This window comes from Ailuropoda melanoleuca, chromosome 10, assembly GCF_002007445.2.
Source record: "Ailuropoda melanoleuca isolate Jingjing chromosome 10, ASM200744v2, whole genome shotgun sequence".
NCBI lineage: Eukaryota > Metazoa > Chordata > Mammalia > Carnivora > Ursidae > Ailuropoda > Ailuropoda melanoleuca.
In genome coordinates, this window is record NC_048227.1 from 53,551,667 (window position 1) to 53,568,956 (window position 17,290).

At 35.8% G+C, this 17,290-nt stretch overlaps 1 pseudogene; it reads left to right on the forward strand.

Annotated features, from left to right (window-relative positions):
- The window catches only part of LOC100477758, a 31,916-nt pseudogene extending 25,502 nt beyond the window's left edge, over positions 1–6,414 (forward strand).
- The last annotated feature ends 10,876 nt before the right edge of the window (positions 6,415–17,290 follow it).

Genomic DNA, 17,290 nt, shown 5'->3' on the forward strand with positions numbered 1-17,290 from the left:
CCATTGTATGATCTTTTCCCTTCCTTCCTTATAACTGTTTTGAATTTGAAGGTAACATTTAATTAACAAATTAGTTTGGTATTTTGTAATAAACTGGCAGTTCTAAATTAATGATTCTGAAAAATAGAAAGCCCCTTTAGATAAACATAGCCTATATATCATGAACTGTTTATTTACTATTTTTTTCTCCAACAGAGTTTGTTGCATATAATTGCAAAATAAATACCCCTATCATCATAGCTCTGCCTGACAGTTTTGGGGAGGATAATACATTTCTGACAATGGAAACTCACAGGAGAAGTAAAAGCACATTTTACTCTGAGTACCAAGTATGAAAGTTAAACAATTACAAACTACAGTGGATCTGTAGTGTGTAGATCAAAATCAAGAAGAGTGTTTGAACAATTAGGTACTCAAGTGTGATTGAAGATTATAGGAAATAGGGATAAAATCATTGACACTATTAATAATCTTATTAATATTTTTTGTCCAAATTCTGCTTGGTTTCTAATGGAATATACCTAGTTTTTTAGGATAAATATAACCATTTGAACTGAAGATTTAATATAGTTAAACATTATATTGTTATTACTCTTATCCTCTATTATAGGGAAGAATCAATGTTTATAGAACCTGAGATTAACTAATTATGTAAATTGACTATTAGAACTATTTCAGTGGTTTTCATAGTAGACAACAAAACACTTTTTTAACACTCTTCATGTTGTCAGGGCACCTGGGTGGCTCAGTAGGTTAATCCAATTCTTTATTTCGACTCAGGTCATGATCTCATGAGTCACGAGATAGAGCCCCTTGCTGAGCCCTATGTCTGGCTCAGAGGGGAGTCTGCTTGAAGATTCTCTCTCTCTGCCCCTTCCCCTACTCTGTCTCTCTAAATAAATAAATAAATAAACAAATAAATCTTTAAAAAGTATTCTTCATGTTGTCTTTTGATGACAAGTTTTTAATTTTTTGAAGTTTCATTTATCATTTTATTTTCTTTCATTATTTCTGTGTCTTGAGAAATTTTTCCCTATGCACATGGTTGAGCAGATAGTCCCCATATATTTTCTTCTAGAAGATTTGTATTTCTAGTTGTTATATTTGATCTATGATATTTAAAACTAACTTTTTGCATCATGTGAGATAAGGGTTGAGATTCATTTATTTAAATATGGTTATCTAGTTCTAGCAGCAATCATTGAAAAAATTGTCTTCCTCCATTGGATTATTTAATGCACATGTGGGAAAGTCAATTAATTATAAAAGCATAGTTCTATTTTTACACTATTGTGTTCTATTGTCTCATTGAAATATTTTGATATATAAATACCATGTTTTGATAATTGTTACCTTATTTTTTTCCTTTTTGATTTTTTTAAAGATTTTATTTTATTTATTTGACAGAGAGAGAGAGCCCAAGCAGGGGAAGTGAGAGAGGGAGAAGCAGTCTCCCTGCTGAGCAGGGAGCCCAATGCTGGGCTCGATCGCAGGACCCTGGGATCGTGATGTGAGCCAAAAGCAGATGCTTTAATCAACTGAGCCGCCCAGGGACTCGGATAACTGTTATATTAGGTATTGAAGTCAGGTAAAGTTGGTCTTGTTACTTAGCATTGTTCTTCCATTTCAAGACTCTTTCATGACTTTTGGTTTTTCACATTTTCATATAAACTTTAAAAGCACCCAAATATTTCCTTTAAAAATGCCCTTAGAAATTTAGTTTGAAATTGCTAATATTAAACCTACACAACAATTTACAAAGAATTGAGTTCCATGAGCAAATCCATGGACATTGTATAGCTCAGCCAAGTTTTGTAATTTTCAATGCAGAGATATTTCACATATTTTGTTAAATTAATCTCCATTTTATTTTTGCCACTATTGTAAATAAATTGCTGTTGGTATACATAAACACAACTACTGTTAATATACTGAGATGCATGTAGTTTTGTATATTGATCTGTGACCTTGATAAATTTGCTTATTAGTTCTAGTAGTCTGGTTGCAGATTCTTTAGCATGAACAATTCTTGCTTTTTTGTGAACAAAATCTGTTCTCTTTCTTTGCTTGCAATCTTTGTGTCTTTTATTCCTTCTTCATGACTTATGGCATGGACAGGTGATGCAGATATAGCAGTGAATAGAAGTGGTGAGAGTGGACAGTCTTATCTGGTTCTCGACCTTAGAGGGAAAGGGTCTAATACTTCATTTATGTTTGATTTATGTTTGGTGTTAAATCTAGGTGTTTTGTATGTGCCCCTTATTAGATTTCAGAATCTTTTTTACATTTCTAGCTTGTTGGTAGTTTTATCATGTATGGGTATTAAAAAGTTGTCAAATACTTTTTTCTGCATTTATTGAGTTTTTCTCTTTGACATATATATTAACTTTCATTGTTTTGAATTCAAATACTTTTCTTTATGTTGATATCAACATAAATTAAGTTTGTGTAATGTTAAAACAATTTTATACTCACAGGATATATTGTATTATCCTTTTTATATATTGTCAGATTTGTTGTGCTAAAGTTTGTTCAGAATTTTATCTGTATTCACAGGATGAACCCCCAGTTAGTCATGAAGTATTATTATTTTTATTTCTTGATGGATCTGATTTGATAATGTTTAGTAAAGGATTTATTCATGATGTTATGGGGATTCTGTCATATATAATTTTTCTTATCATATCTTTACTGAGTTTTGGAATCACAGTTGTTTTGGTTTCAATAAACAAGCAGAAAACTTTACTGCCTGTTTTTTCTTTCTAAGAATGTGTATAAACTTTTTTTTCTGTTTGTTTTAATGCTTGTTAGAATTTATAATTAAAACTATCTAGTCCTGGAGTTTTCCTTGAGACATTTTGTTGTAGCTGTTTTTTTAAAACACACCCTTTTTTTTTTTTATTGGACATAAGATTATTCTGATTTTGGGGGAGAGTAATTTTTATAAATTGCTTTCAGCGACTGGGTCAATATATTCTAAGTTGTCAAATTTATTGATTTAAAGTTATTTATAAAATTTCCTTTGCCTATTTTTAAAATCTGCAGGATCTATATTTCTATTTCATTCATGTTATTAGTAATTTGTTTCTTTTCTTTTTTATACTAACTTGCTAGAGTTGTATAATTCTTTAATTGTTTAAAAGAACCAACCTCTTAAAAAATACCTCTACCATTAGTCTACATTTTAATTTTTTGATTTCCAATGTTAGTGTAAATTTATTTCTGTGTATTTGCTTTGTACATTTATATATTATCTTTATCATTCAGTACAGTTTGCAATTATTCCTGCAATTCTTTGAAAGATGGGTGTGGTTTTTTTTTTAACAATGGATTAGTCATAAATTTGTTATGTAGCTAATAACAAATGTGGCTTTTCTAGATATTTTACAGAGAATTGTTTTTATTTTAATTCTGTTTGTTGAAAATTACCAAGAATTTCTTTATTGGCCAGCATATAGTCCATCTTTGGGAATAGTCCACATGAGCTTGAAAATATTTATTCTGCAATTTTTGAATGAAATGTCTATAAGATTCAATGAAACCAAGAATGTTGATAGTGGTATATAACTTTACTTAATTTTTCTCCACTTTTTTCAATCAAATAGTGAGAGAAGCATGTTAAAATCTTCCACAATGATTGTGGATTTTTTTTATTTCTCATTCTACTTAAGTGTTTATTTTTGTATTTATTATTACTAGCCAAACACACATATATTAATGATTATCATCTACCTGATAAATTGACCTTTTATTATTATGAAATTTGCCTTTCTATGGTAATATTCCATTATTCTCAGTCTATTTTATCTGATACTGATATAACCTCTTCATTTTTATATACTCACTACTTGGTACCTTACTATAATTTTTCTCCTTTGACTGTCAATCTTTCTAGGTCTCTATTTTTAGTATGTGTCTATATTTAATGTGGATCTTGCTTCTTTATTCAATCTGACAATTTTATCTTTTAATTGGAGTCTTCATTCTCTATTTTGTGTAAAAGTTGACATAACTGGATTTAGACCTACAATTTTGCTCTTTTTTATTGTTCTTCATAGGGTTTTTTTTTTTTTTTTGAATTTGGGTTTGTTCCAGGTTTTAATTCATCATACAAACTATGCTAGCATTAAAACTTCAACTATTTTCTCCTCATCTCAGTAATATGTCTGCTTGTGTCACCCACTCCTCCTTCCCCGTTTACCCAGACCAGGCAATTATTGCCAGAATTAAAAGTGATTGCAAGCTTTGATCCCCTACCAATGGCTCATCTCTGGGACTTAATTTATTAGCCTTATGAAAATGTGTTAAGGAAACCTAATTCAAAATTGAAGTCAGGAAGCCATGAAAAGAGAGCTGACAAGCACATACCATTCTTTGTAGCTTGCATAGTCCAGCAGTAAGAAGGAAGATTTACTCTTGGGGCAACAGCAAGCTGTAGGTACCCTGCAATAGCCAGCTGCCCTGGCCTGCAGCTAATGAGAGGCCACCACTTCAAACTCTCATTTCCCTGCAATGAACTTTTCTTTGAAACAACCCCTCCCAACTTCCTTCTTTCCTCTATAAAAGGAAGCTCTCTTCTGTTCTCTGGACTTGCCCATGGTTTACCGTAGTTTGCTTATCCTGAATTGCAATTCCTCTGTTATTCCCTAATAAACTTGATTTTGCTGGCTGAATTGCTTACCTATTTCTTTTAAAAGGTTGACAGCCACTTATAGCATATACTACTTTTCAATAACTTTAAACAAATCATTATTTCCCAGTATATCTTGTACTTTCTTATTGCTACCAGAGTTATGGTCTTTTGTGACTTTGTACATTGTAATTAGATATGGGTATCTGATATGAGATATCTCCTCCAGCAATTTTTAAAGGAAAGTTATTGACTTATATAGAAAGCAAATAAAATAAAATAGGATTAATAGTCATACAGTCCTGGGCTTTTCTCTTAGTTTCTTCATTTTCTACCTGTGACATGGAGAAGTTACTTAATTTTCAGAGCCCCAATATATAAGTCCTATATCTTACAATCAACCATATATTATTGTGAAGATTAAATAAGGTCTTATATGTAAATGACTCAGATAGTTCCTAGACTGTGATGGAAACTCAACAAATATTGAACGTCTATACATATATAAATTTGGATAATTTCTGTATAAGATTATATCATAAAATAAACACAAAAATATTACCTTTCCTAAAATTTCAAATTATTTAAGGTCCAATGCCACTCTGTGCCCCATGCCCACAACTATGGTAGGGGCATGAGCAGTGGCAGGACCCTGCTCAGCCTTCCTGCCCAGCTCCTCCACAGCCTCTTTAAAGCACCTGTACCCACACCCACATCCATAGCTGTCCACACTCCTGTGTCTTCCTGCACCTTGTCAGTAGGCAGTGGCCGGGCTAAAGAAACAATTCCACAAAGCCACTCGGAAAGTGGGTGAGAAGTTTGGAGAGGCTAGAGGAGCCAAGTGAGATGATGACTACAAAGAGGTGGAGAGGAAAGTAGGAGTCACCACCATGCTTGTGATGAAAATAATTACCAAAACAATTGAATATCTTCAAGTCAACCCAGCTTCCAGAGCTAAACTCTGTATGATCTGCACCATGTCAAAAATCTGCAGCCAGGAGAAGGAGCCAGGATATCCCCAGAGAGAAGCGTTGCTGACAGTGGACAAGCTCAAGTTTAAAAGAAAGTTTAGAGATCATTGTAACTTTGGCCCAGCACTTTGTAAGGTGGGAGAGGCCATTCAAGAACTCTTGGAGGTTTACGACTCTTTGGAGATGGAAGTGAAGTGGAACTTCATTGACCTCCTTCAGAACCTTCATGACAGAGAGCTGAAGGAAATTCAGCATCAACTACAGAGGTTGGAGGGTTGAAGCCTGGACTTTGATTATAAGAAGAAACAACAAGGCAAGATTCCAAATGAAGAGCTCCATGAGGATCTGGAGAAATTTATGAGTCTCAAGAAGTTTCTGAGTCAAGCATGTTCAACATGTAAGCCAGCTCTCTGCATGCTTCCAAGACCAGCTGGAGTACCATAAGTTGACAATCCAGATCCTGCAGCAAGTTACCCTCACTGGAAGAAAGAATAAGACAAGCTTCATCTCAGTCTATAGGGAAATAACAGCCTAAATCACAAATGAGCCAGGAGCTTCCAACGGGAGACAGCACTCAGCCCAATGGAAGCTTCTCCCACACAGACATTCCCAGGTGTCCCAATGGATCAGCCTTGCTGCTGAGTTCTGTACAACTTTGAACCTGCAAATGAAGGGGAATTGGGTTTTAATGAGAGTGATATCATCACACTCGCTAACTAAATTGATGAGCACTGGTATAGGGGATTGCTTCATGGCTAGTCAGGTTTCTTCCCCCTCAACTATGTGGAAATTCTGGTCACCTTGCCCCATTAAGATGTAAGCTGGCAGGCTCACCTCCTCTATATCTTGATATAGATATTTAAATTTAACTGCTGCGTTGATAACGCTGCTTACAGGACATCCCAGGTGCAGGCTGCAGTGGTCCGCGTCATCAAGCCCCACCTAGTTTCTTTGGTTAACTTGTAGGATCCTACAAGAGTCATGGTGGTGGGTGGTGTCTTCTTAGCCTGGTGAGCATGGCATGCTTCTTAAAATACCATCTGAGATCAGCCAGTAGTCAGAGAACTGCTATTAACATGGTAATTAGGAGGCTGTAGCTTCCTAAAATATGACCATGAGCCACACCACAGAATAAACATCCTAGTGAAGATACTATTTGTCACCCGGGGGCATCTCCAGTTCTCAGCTTCTCCATTTAAGTAGGAGAATGTTCTTCCTTCCCAATTGTCTTCTCCCAAATAGGTACATCACCAAATTGTGGAAGAAAGCCTCCCTCATCAGCAAATTTTCTTTGGGTCTAAATGAGTTGGTCCCATGATGCTGTTTTTAGGAAAGCATTGAATGTGTGTTCAAAACCTTCTCTGAAAACGGTCACCTTGGTTTCTCCCACTTATGCCTATTCTGGAGGGACAGTCAGTTTTCTTCCCTCCTTGCTAATAAAGCTAGAGGGGACTCCTGCTTATTTCTTTTTTGCCCTAGAAATCTAAGTATTCATGTTAATCTTTTTAAATTAATTCAAAAAGAAAATTCCCTGAAATTATTTTTATATTTTTGATACTGTCATTGAAATAAAGTATCATCCTTACTGTTAGATATGTCTTTACTTTATCTGACTCTGCTTTTCCCATAGCCTCTATTGGAAATAACGCATTCTCATTTTCTTATCATAAACTATTTCAATCCCTAACTCAAACATATGACACATCAAAAATATTTTTTTAATAATTGAAGTAGAATATTATATTCCTTTGTATACAGGAAAATTAATGAAGAGTTACCTTTTAAGACAACAAAACAACAATTAACATTTGTAATAGGGAAGTCAGTTAACACATACATAAATATGGCTTAGGATATATTTCCTTAGGAAGGTGGACCTATGTATACTTAAAATATGAATTTGCCTTATTAAAGATATTAGTGGAACAAGTAACTGAACATTTGAATTTTATACATGTTCATTTTTGAATAGGTATATTCAATGAGAGGCCATTGGTTATAATGAAAACTTCTGTTATAGTAAAATAACAATACTAGTCTTCAAACAAGTATAAAAACAATTGAAATTAAGAACTACATTTTTTTCTGTGCTGTCATTTCAACATACGTGCATGTATGCATCTTCATGCAGACATACAGACAAAACCACACAGTCACACACAAAGCATACATTTGAGAGCTTTATGTCACCAAAGTAATAGCAAAACTAGGAACACTTGCTTTGAAATACATAGTTCAGATATGTCTCTTTAACAATTTTAGAAGGTCATTTTAATTCAGAATCATCTAAGAACACATAATATTAAGTAATAGTAAACAAACATTGCATAATGAAAAATATTTACTAATGCTTAATTATGCATATGTATTTGCATATGAATCTGTATATTTAGTAAATTACTGTAGGTATGTATTTATAAATAGCATGTGTGACTGTGTTAAGAAGCCTTTTTTCCAGCTAAGGTGCTCATGACACCTTTTGCCAAACTCTGGCAACTCCACACTCTGCATGTAGGGGCAGCAATATACTTGGAAGGAAGGAACAATAATTGATTTTTCCTAAAACTGTGATTATAGAGCACACATACACTTTTTAATAACTTATGTTTATTTGTAGTGACTTTAGCATGCGAGGCCTGATACTCTTCCACTGTTCTTTCTCAGTCACCTAGAAGCAACCTGTTTTGCAGCCCTTACAGACAAGTAGAGCCAAAGAGTTCCTTCATTCTTTTTTTTTTAAGATTTTATTTATTTATTTGTCAGAGGGCGACAGAACACAAGCAGGGGAGGTGGCAGGCAGAGGGAGAAGCAGACTCCCTGCTGAGTAAGGAGCCTAATGCGGGCAGGATCCTAGGACCCGGGGATCATGACCTGAGCTGAAGGCAGACGCTTAACCAACTGAGACACCCAGGCATCCCGATTTCCTTTATTCTGATAAAAATTCTCTTTCTCTTAGTTCTCATACTTCCACTGTTTTCTTCCAGATCCATTTTATTTTGCTTGTTCCTTATGATTATTTTCTATTTACATCTATAACCTTCAGAGGTTAGTCCTTACAGTGCAGATGTTATGTCTTAGTTACAAACTTCAGTAATCATGTTTCTAATGATAGAGCTTTTTTAAATTTTTCAGTTTTTAAGCTTATGTATTTTACATATCTTTGAAAGAACAGCTTCAAGAGATTTATTTCCAACTCAACAAGCACTTGTCAACCTGCTTTTGGTGGAGGGCAGTCTTTTTATGCGTAATATTTCATTTAGTCTTCATAAACTCTATGACAAAGGCATTGATAATCATGTTTCTCATATTAGATGTGAACTTATTGCCCTGAAATTTTAATTCCATCTGAAAATCTGTGAGTACTCACTACTGTGCTGTTCTGTATTTATGTGGCTTTATGATTACAAAGGGGATTTCCTAAGTTAACCATTGCACAAAAATAGCTACTGCATTACTAAAATGCTTCTTTCTAGATATTTTGCTAAATAGTTCTTGCAACAAATTATTCTACTGCAAATGAATCATCTAGCCTTGGGTTATTTTAATTCCTAATACCAGAACTGTCCTGACATACTAAGTACTATGAGTTCCTACTATCTCCTTCTCTTATGTTTTGCTAGATTTTCTTGTTTAATTATGATATGCCCACCACATGTGGAAATGGTTTCCTCTTGCAGGTATGCACATATATTCACACACACGAAAGGACATGTGTGCATGTACATAACCTCACGCACACACACACACACACACTACTTGTTTTTTGATCAAAAGATAGATATAATGAACTGGGTTAGGAAAAATCCAGTCTACTTTGGATAAAACCTGGCAGGTATTTGAAAGTATATATAATCAAGTTTGAATTGGTTTTGGTTTATAAAAGTAAACCTGGTGTGGAGACAGGTTGATAAATACTACAATAAAACTTAAGTGAACACTTAGTTTAAAATGGTCCATACTCTATATAGTTGGAGCTTATGAACAGCAGAGAGATTATAAACAACATTCCAGATTTCTGGCCAGCTAAAATTTCACTGACATCTTGTAGGTGGAAAAAAAGTAAATAATCTCTACAAATCTTACTAACTACAAACCAGAGAAACAGCATCATTTATTAAAATGCTGGGAAGTTGATAATGATGGTGATGATGATAAGCAAAATGGATAATAGTGTCTGGGATTTTGGAGGCCTTCCACCTACACTTTCTGCATGTATAAAGAGAAAAGCAAGCATCTGGCATACCAGATGGTTTATATTTGTGATGCCCGAGGAAAAAAAAAACTATGGAAGACAGAAAGACATGTTCCTACTGATACTAATAGTTTAGTATTCAAATTATGCTATAAGCATTTTTTTCTCTATAGGAGATTAATGTTACTATGCATCAAAAAGGAATTTAAAAAATGAACTCTTAAGGCAAGAAGCAGACTGAATTTAAATGTATTTTTCTTTGAGAAAACTGAATTCCCTAATTACCTGAGGAGTTTTACTAGTTCTAACAGTATTATTTTCCCCAACTTCTGGCCAACGATAGCTCAACAAGGAAAGGCCCCTTATAGACTTCACTCTGCTTGTGTTTCCTCCTGATTGAGAATATGACAGGTTGACCACCCCTTATTTCCTGACGTATTTTAATGTTTGTCTAAGGAAGGATTGTCTCACAAAATATATAGGGTACTATGTTCTCCAGCAGGTATTTGCCTCAGGGCATCTCTTAATGCAAGTTCTGTATTTTAGCGCTCCTTTCAGAGCACAGGGCTTCCCTAAGGATTTTCTCACAGAATGGGATGCTGGAACACCAACCACTTATGCCATTCAAGAACACAAGTGATTGAGCACAAAAGGGATTTGAGATTCTTTTAAACATTTGATGGAAGAAACTGAAGAGAAAATTGACTGAATTTGGTGAATCCAACGCTAGACTTAGTGTGGTATTTAAGCCCAAATAACTCAAATTTTGGAGTAAACATAAATATTAGATTATTATGTGATTATTTGGTTGAGGTAATATGGCTAAATCCTGTGAGTGATGGTAAGTTTTCCTTCAGAAAAGAAATCCAGAGTCAACACTCAACCATCTAGAGAAGTAAGTGGTCCAAGACTATAGCGAAAATCAGGGACTGACAGGTAGGTTTAGTGTCAGGGGTAGTTTGGGCTAACTCTCCAGCATAGAAAAGTCTAGGGTAATTTCAGAATAGGGGACTAAACTTTCCTTAGTTATATGGAGTCAAGTCATGATTGAGGTAATGAGCTGGTATTTAAAGAACCCCTAAGGAATTAGTAATTCTCTGTTACTACATTATTCTTTCCGTTTATTCCTTAAAGTCTTGAAAAAACTTTTAACCCAGTGTGTGCTGTGTTGTGGAGAACTAAGAAGTGCCTGTTCTCCACTTGGGACTAAGTGAAATCTTACTCATTCTTCTTCATCATTTTTTTACCTTAATGCATTTGCTGTGCTTTATTTATAAGGGTCTTTTTCTCAAATATTTTCCTCAGATGAGCTACTTGGATCAGATAGTCTCTGTCTCTGTGATAATCTCATTTATCTTCTATTGATCCTGATAGAAGAATGATAGCTTGGCTAGATATAGGATTCTAAGACTGCAGTCATTTTTTCTCAGTAGTGTGTAGATTCTCCTGTATTTTCATCTAGTTTTCAGAATTGAAGATGAGAAATACAATGATATCTTTTTTTCTCATTGTACAAAAAGTTTTCTTCTGCCATAAGGCTTATAAGGTTTTTTCAAACCCCTTAGGAATAAAGAATTTTTTACCAAAACTATGACTAAATAAATATTCATTCTTAAAAATGCAGCTTATAATTATATAAACTCCTTAATTCTTCAGGCACAGATTGTCCCCTACTCAGGGATAATTCTTTCTAGTATTTCCTGATTTTCTTCCTCACCTTTTAACTGCTCTTCCCCCCCCTTTTGAAAAACTTAGTTTTCACAAATGAGAACCCTTGGATTTATTGGCCACATCACTACCCTTTTTCTTATAATTCCCTTTATCTTCTTTTTCTCTTCTTTTTTGAGATCATTTTAAAATTTCCTATTTCATATAATTAATTCTAGCTTCAACAGTATATATGTTTCTTTTTGGTTAAATGACTGATTGTTTTTAGTTTTGAACATATGTTCTTAACTTTCAGGACATACTTCTTCCTTCATTTACATCTTCATAAATGATAAATATATGTACTTATCTTTTTCATCTAACAATTCTGCTTCACTGGTTTTGCATTTCAAAATTCATTTGATCTCTGTAGCTATTATTTATTTCTTTTAACTTAATGGACTCAACACATATTGGACATTCTTAAGATTGAGTTTATTATAGGTGGTGAGAGGAAAAAATTGATTTCTGCTCCTATGATGGGTCTGTGGTGTGGGCGAAAAAAAAAAAAAAAGGCTTTTGGGCTCCTGTAAAGGCTTTTGTGCAGCAGGAGAAAAGTCAACCAAAACTATTAATTCAAGGTTTATTTAAAATGTTGTAATATGGAAAGGGTCAAGATGAGTTTTCTACAGGAAACCACTTGCCTGGAGTATTAACGGGATAGATTGGAGAAAGTCAAAGTTGAGTGTTGTTCTGAGAATTTTTCAGTGTTCATTTTATTGAAGGTATGAGAAAATTAAGATTGTGTTAATTGTTTTAAGGATGCATAAACAGTAATACTTGCTAACAGTCAATTGGGACTTAGTAAGGGGAGAGAAGACAGAGTTGAGGCTAAGGTCTTCTGTGCATCAGCAAAAATGTTTCATTTCCTGAGCATATTTCACGCTTGTTTCCCTGCACAGTTGTAGATTAAGACAGGGAAGAATCAGGCCAAACATTCAGTACTATTGTGCCTTTTGGATTTAGAGATTAGAGGTCCACTAACCAGCTATTCCAAAGACCCCTGTTTTTGCTGCTGGATTTGATGGCTTTCTTCAGTGAATATCTTAGGAATATTCTTAAGCATGGAAGGGAACCCCTAACAGTTCTCTCCACAGAGATCTCAGTAGAATCTTTATTCATATTAATTTTTCCCAGATTAAAATTGGCAAGTGTTTTAAAGATAGGCATAGGAGGAAGGAAGGCTCACATTCCACTCACCTGTTTCTAGATTTCACAGTTCTTTTGTTTTTTGTTACTTACCTGATAAGAAGTTTGACAATTTCTTGTAAATGTTTCTTTTTTGTTACTACTTATAATTTAAAAGACCTGGAAATGCATTAGCAAGTTGGTATCTCATATGCCAAAATGTTTGACTACATAAGTAATTTAGAAATTAATAGTGATAACACATTAGCTATTTGGAACTGAGGGGGAAATGTGGTCATGTCATAAATCATATATTTCATTAAACAATTCTGTGAGTTTCTTTGCCTTGTGAAAAATATGTGTATTCCTTTTAATGAAGTGCATTACTTAAGAATTAAAGATGGCAATTTTCACCATGGTGTCAAATGTCCCAAAGATAACAGTTAAAATTAAGCCATGCAGTGAGGAAAAGTGAAAACAAAATAAAATAAAACAAAATAAAAATAAAATCCATTTACTTATTTGTACTAAATATGGTTAGTATTTAGTTTTTGACTTTTTATTTTGTCACATTAATGTAAAGTTTTTAGTGAAATGCAGAGCTTCTAACATGATGGATTTATTCTTTCTAAAAAAGGAGGTCCAAAAGCTTTTAAAATTTAAATGAATTTTTTTATGAGAACATATACACTATTTTACCTATACAAAAGAAAGAGATATTTACAGACTATAAATGACTACAATGAATCACTTTAAAGCGTCACAGAATATTACAAGGTTTTGTCCTTGACTTGACAATTAATTGCTAATTTCATATTGTCAATAAATATATTGTTATTATGGAGTAATGCAAGATTAGAGTGAAGTTTTAAGATTTATAGTAATTTTAAAAATAACTGAGTGGAGGAGTTCCAAGATGGCGGAGAAGCAGGAGACGTAAAGTTTGTCTGGTCCCAGGAATTCAGCTAGAGAGCTACCAAACCATTCTGAATACCTACGAATGCAACTAGAGAATGAAGAAAGGAGTAGCAGAAGCTCTATGAACAGAAAAGTGACTACTTTCTGCAAGGAGGAGAAAAGATAGCGGAGGAGTAGGAGACCCTTTCTCAGCTGGTCCCAAGTCGAGCTACCAGACCACCCTGAAAACCCACAGAATCAGCCTGAGACGCAGGAAGATACATCTGGACCTCTACAAACGACCATCTCCAGCGTTGAATATTGAGGTATGAAACAGGGAGCTATGAATCCATGCACAGATATCCGAAGATAAACGGAAGGGGGAGTGAGCTGATGCACCCAGGCGCCGGGAAGCAGTAGCCACTTGCATTGGGGAGCGGGCCAGACTTGAGGACCGGCACCAACGAGAGAGCAGACTGAGAGCATGAGCCCAGGAACGTTAGTGCGACCAGACTGAAAACCAGAGCTCTGGAGCGCTCACTGGAACTGGACTGATAACCGCGAGCTCGGGAGTGCGTGCGCGACCTGACTGAAAACCTGCACTCTGGAGTGCACGCGAACCACACTGAAACAGGGAGAGCAGGAGCGCATGCAGAACTGAGGGCAGCTGGCGGTGTTAGAAGCACAAAGGACAGAGACGTGCTGGCCCTGGAAGTGAGAGCTGGGACACAGGCTGTGGGGCGCACGTCCTAGGATGCTGCAGGGTTTTTAGCAGCACAGACAGAAACAGTTAAAGTGGCCAAGAGAGCTCAGTGGAAAGTGGACTGCGATCTCTCTGTTCTTAGACAGAGGCTAGGATACAGCCACTGCTGCTCTGACTCTCAGAAGAGCCACAGAAAACCGCCAGGGAAAGCTGCCAGAGAACAAAGGCCTGGAAATACTGGCTCACATTGTGCCCATCCCCATCCTCTCTCACAGGGGATGGGACAACTCTACCCAAACAGGCTTGCCTGAATATCAGTGCAGCAGGCCTCTCCCCCAGAAGGCAGGCTGAAAAATCAAAACCCACATCCCTAAGGTCCCTATAAAACAAGTGCACACTGCCTGTGTCCTGGTCAATAATTTGGGCTCTGGGCATCCCTGCAACCTCTCCTCATCAGAATGACGTGGAGGAGAAATCCCCCTCAGCAAAGAAAAGATAATGAGTCTGTGGCCTCTGCCACAGAACTGATAGATATGGATATAACCAAATTGTCAGAAATGGAATTCAGAGTAACAATGGTCAAGATGATGTGTAGGCTGGAAAAAACTATTAATGAAAATATTAACGAGAACATAGAATCTCTAAGGGCAGAAATGAGAGCGAGTCTGGCAGAAATTAAAAATGCTATGAATCAAATTCAGTCTAAACTAGATGTGCTGACAGCCAGGGTAAATGAGACAGAAGAACGAATTAGTGAATTGGAGGATGGGATGGTAGAAGAGAAAGTTAAAACAGAAACTTGCCTCAAAAAAATCCAATCACAAGAATGTAGATTACGGGAGATTACTGACTCAATGTAACATTCCAATGTCAGAATCATTGGCATCCCCGAGGCAGTGGAGAAAGAGAGAGGTCTAGAAGAGATATTTGAACAAATTGTAGTTGAGAACTTCCCTAATCTGGCAAAGGAAATAAGCATTCATGTCCAAGAAGCAGAGAGGACCCCTCCCAAGGTCAATGAGAACAGACCTACACCACGTCATGTAATAGTGCAATTCGCAAATATTAGATCCAAGGATACACTATTGAAAGTAGCCAGGAGGAAGGAAATCCTTACGTACAGAGGGAAAAATATCAGAATAATGTCAGACCTGTCTACAGAGACCTGGCAGGGGGAGGTTTGTCAGGGTATTTTCAAAGCTCTGTCTGAGAAGAACATGCAGCCAAGGATACTTTATCCAGCAAGGCTGTCATTCAGAATTGATGGAGAGATAAGGACCTTCCAGGAACGGCAGAAACTGAAGGAATTTGTAAGCATCAAACCAGCCCTACATGAGATATTAAGGGGGGTTCTATAAAAGTAGAAAGGCCCCAAGAGTGATACAGAACAGAAATTTACAATCTATAGAAACAAAGACTTCACAGGAAATGACATCATTAAAATCATATCTCTCAATAATCACTCTCAATGTGAATGGCCTAAATGCTCCCATAACACCATAGGGTTGCAGATTGGATAAAAAGACATGACCCATCCATTTGCTGTCTACAAGAGACTCATTTTGAACCTAAAGATACATCAAGACTGAAAGTGAAGGGATGGAAAACCATTTTTCATGCCAATGGACCTCAAAAGAAAGCTGGGGTAGCAATTCTCATATCAGACAGATTAGATTTTAAACTAAAGACTGTTGTTAGAGATATAGAAGGACACTATATTATTCTTAAAGGATGTATCCAACAAGTGGATATGACAATTATAAATATCTATGCCCCCAACAGGGGAGCAGCTACATACATAAGCCAACTCTTAACCAGAATGAAGAGACATATAGATAATAATACTTTAATATAAGGGGACCTCAACACTCCGCTTTCAGCAATAGACAGATCACCTAAGCAGAAAATCAACAAAGAAACAAGAGCTTTGAATGACATACTGGACCAGATGGACCTCATAGATTTATATAGAACACTATACCCCAGAACAACAGAATACTCATTCTTTTGGAATGCACATGGAACTTTGTCCAGAATAGACCATATACTGGGTCACAAAACAGGTCTCAACCGATACCAAATGACTGAGATTATTCCCTGCATATTCTCAGACCACAGTGCTTTGAAACTGGAACTCAATCACAAGGAAAAATTTGGAAGAAACTCAAACACTTGAAAACTAAGAACTAGCCAGACTTATTCAAAAGAATAGAGAAAGGACCCAAATTAATAAAATTATGAATGAAAGGGGAGAGATCACAACCAACACCAATGAAATAGGAAGGATCATTAGAAACTATTATCAACAACTTTATGCCAATAAATTAAACAACCTGGAAGAAATGGATGCCTTCCTGGAAACCTATAAACTACCAAGACTGAAACAGGAAGAAATTGATTATTTAAACAGACCAATTAATTATGAAGAGATTGAAGCAGTGATNAAATGATTGGGTAAATCAGGAAATTAAAAATCAGTTTAAACAATTTCTGGAGACCAGTGAGAATGAAAACACATCGGTCCAAAACCTGTGGGACACTGCAAAGGCAGTCCTAAGGGGAAAATACATAGCCATCCAAGCCTCACTCAAAAGAATAGAAAAATCTAAAATGCAGTTTCTATATTCTCACCTCAAGAAACTGGAACAGCAACAGAGGGACAGGCCTAACCCACTGACAAGGAAGGAGTTGACCAAGATTAGAGCAGAAATCAATGAATTAGACAGAAGAACAGGCCTAACCCATGCACGAGAAGGCAGGTGATCAAGATAAGAGCAGAGATCAATGAATTAGAAACCAGGAGCACAGTAGAGCAGATCAGCAGAACTGGAAGCTGGTTCTTTGAAAGAAGAATCAATAAATAAGATCGATAAGCCGCAGGCCAGACTTATTCGAAAGAATAGAGAAAGGACCCAAATTAATAAAATTATGAATGAAAGGGGAGAGATCACAACCAACACCAATGAAATAGGAAGGATCATTAGAAACTATTATCAACAACAATATGCCAATAAATTAAACAACCTGGAAGAAATGGATGCCTTCCTGGAAACCTATAAACT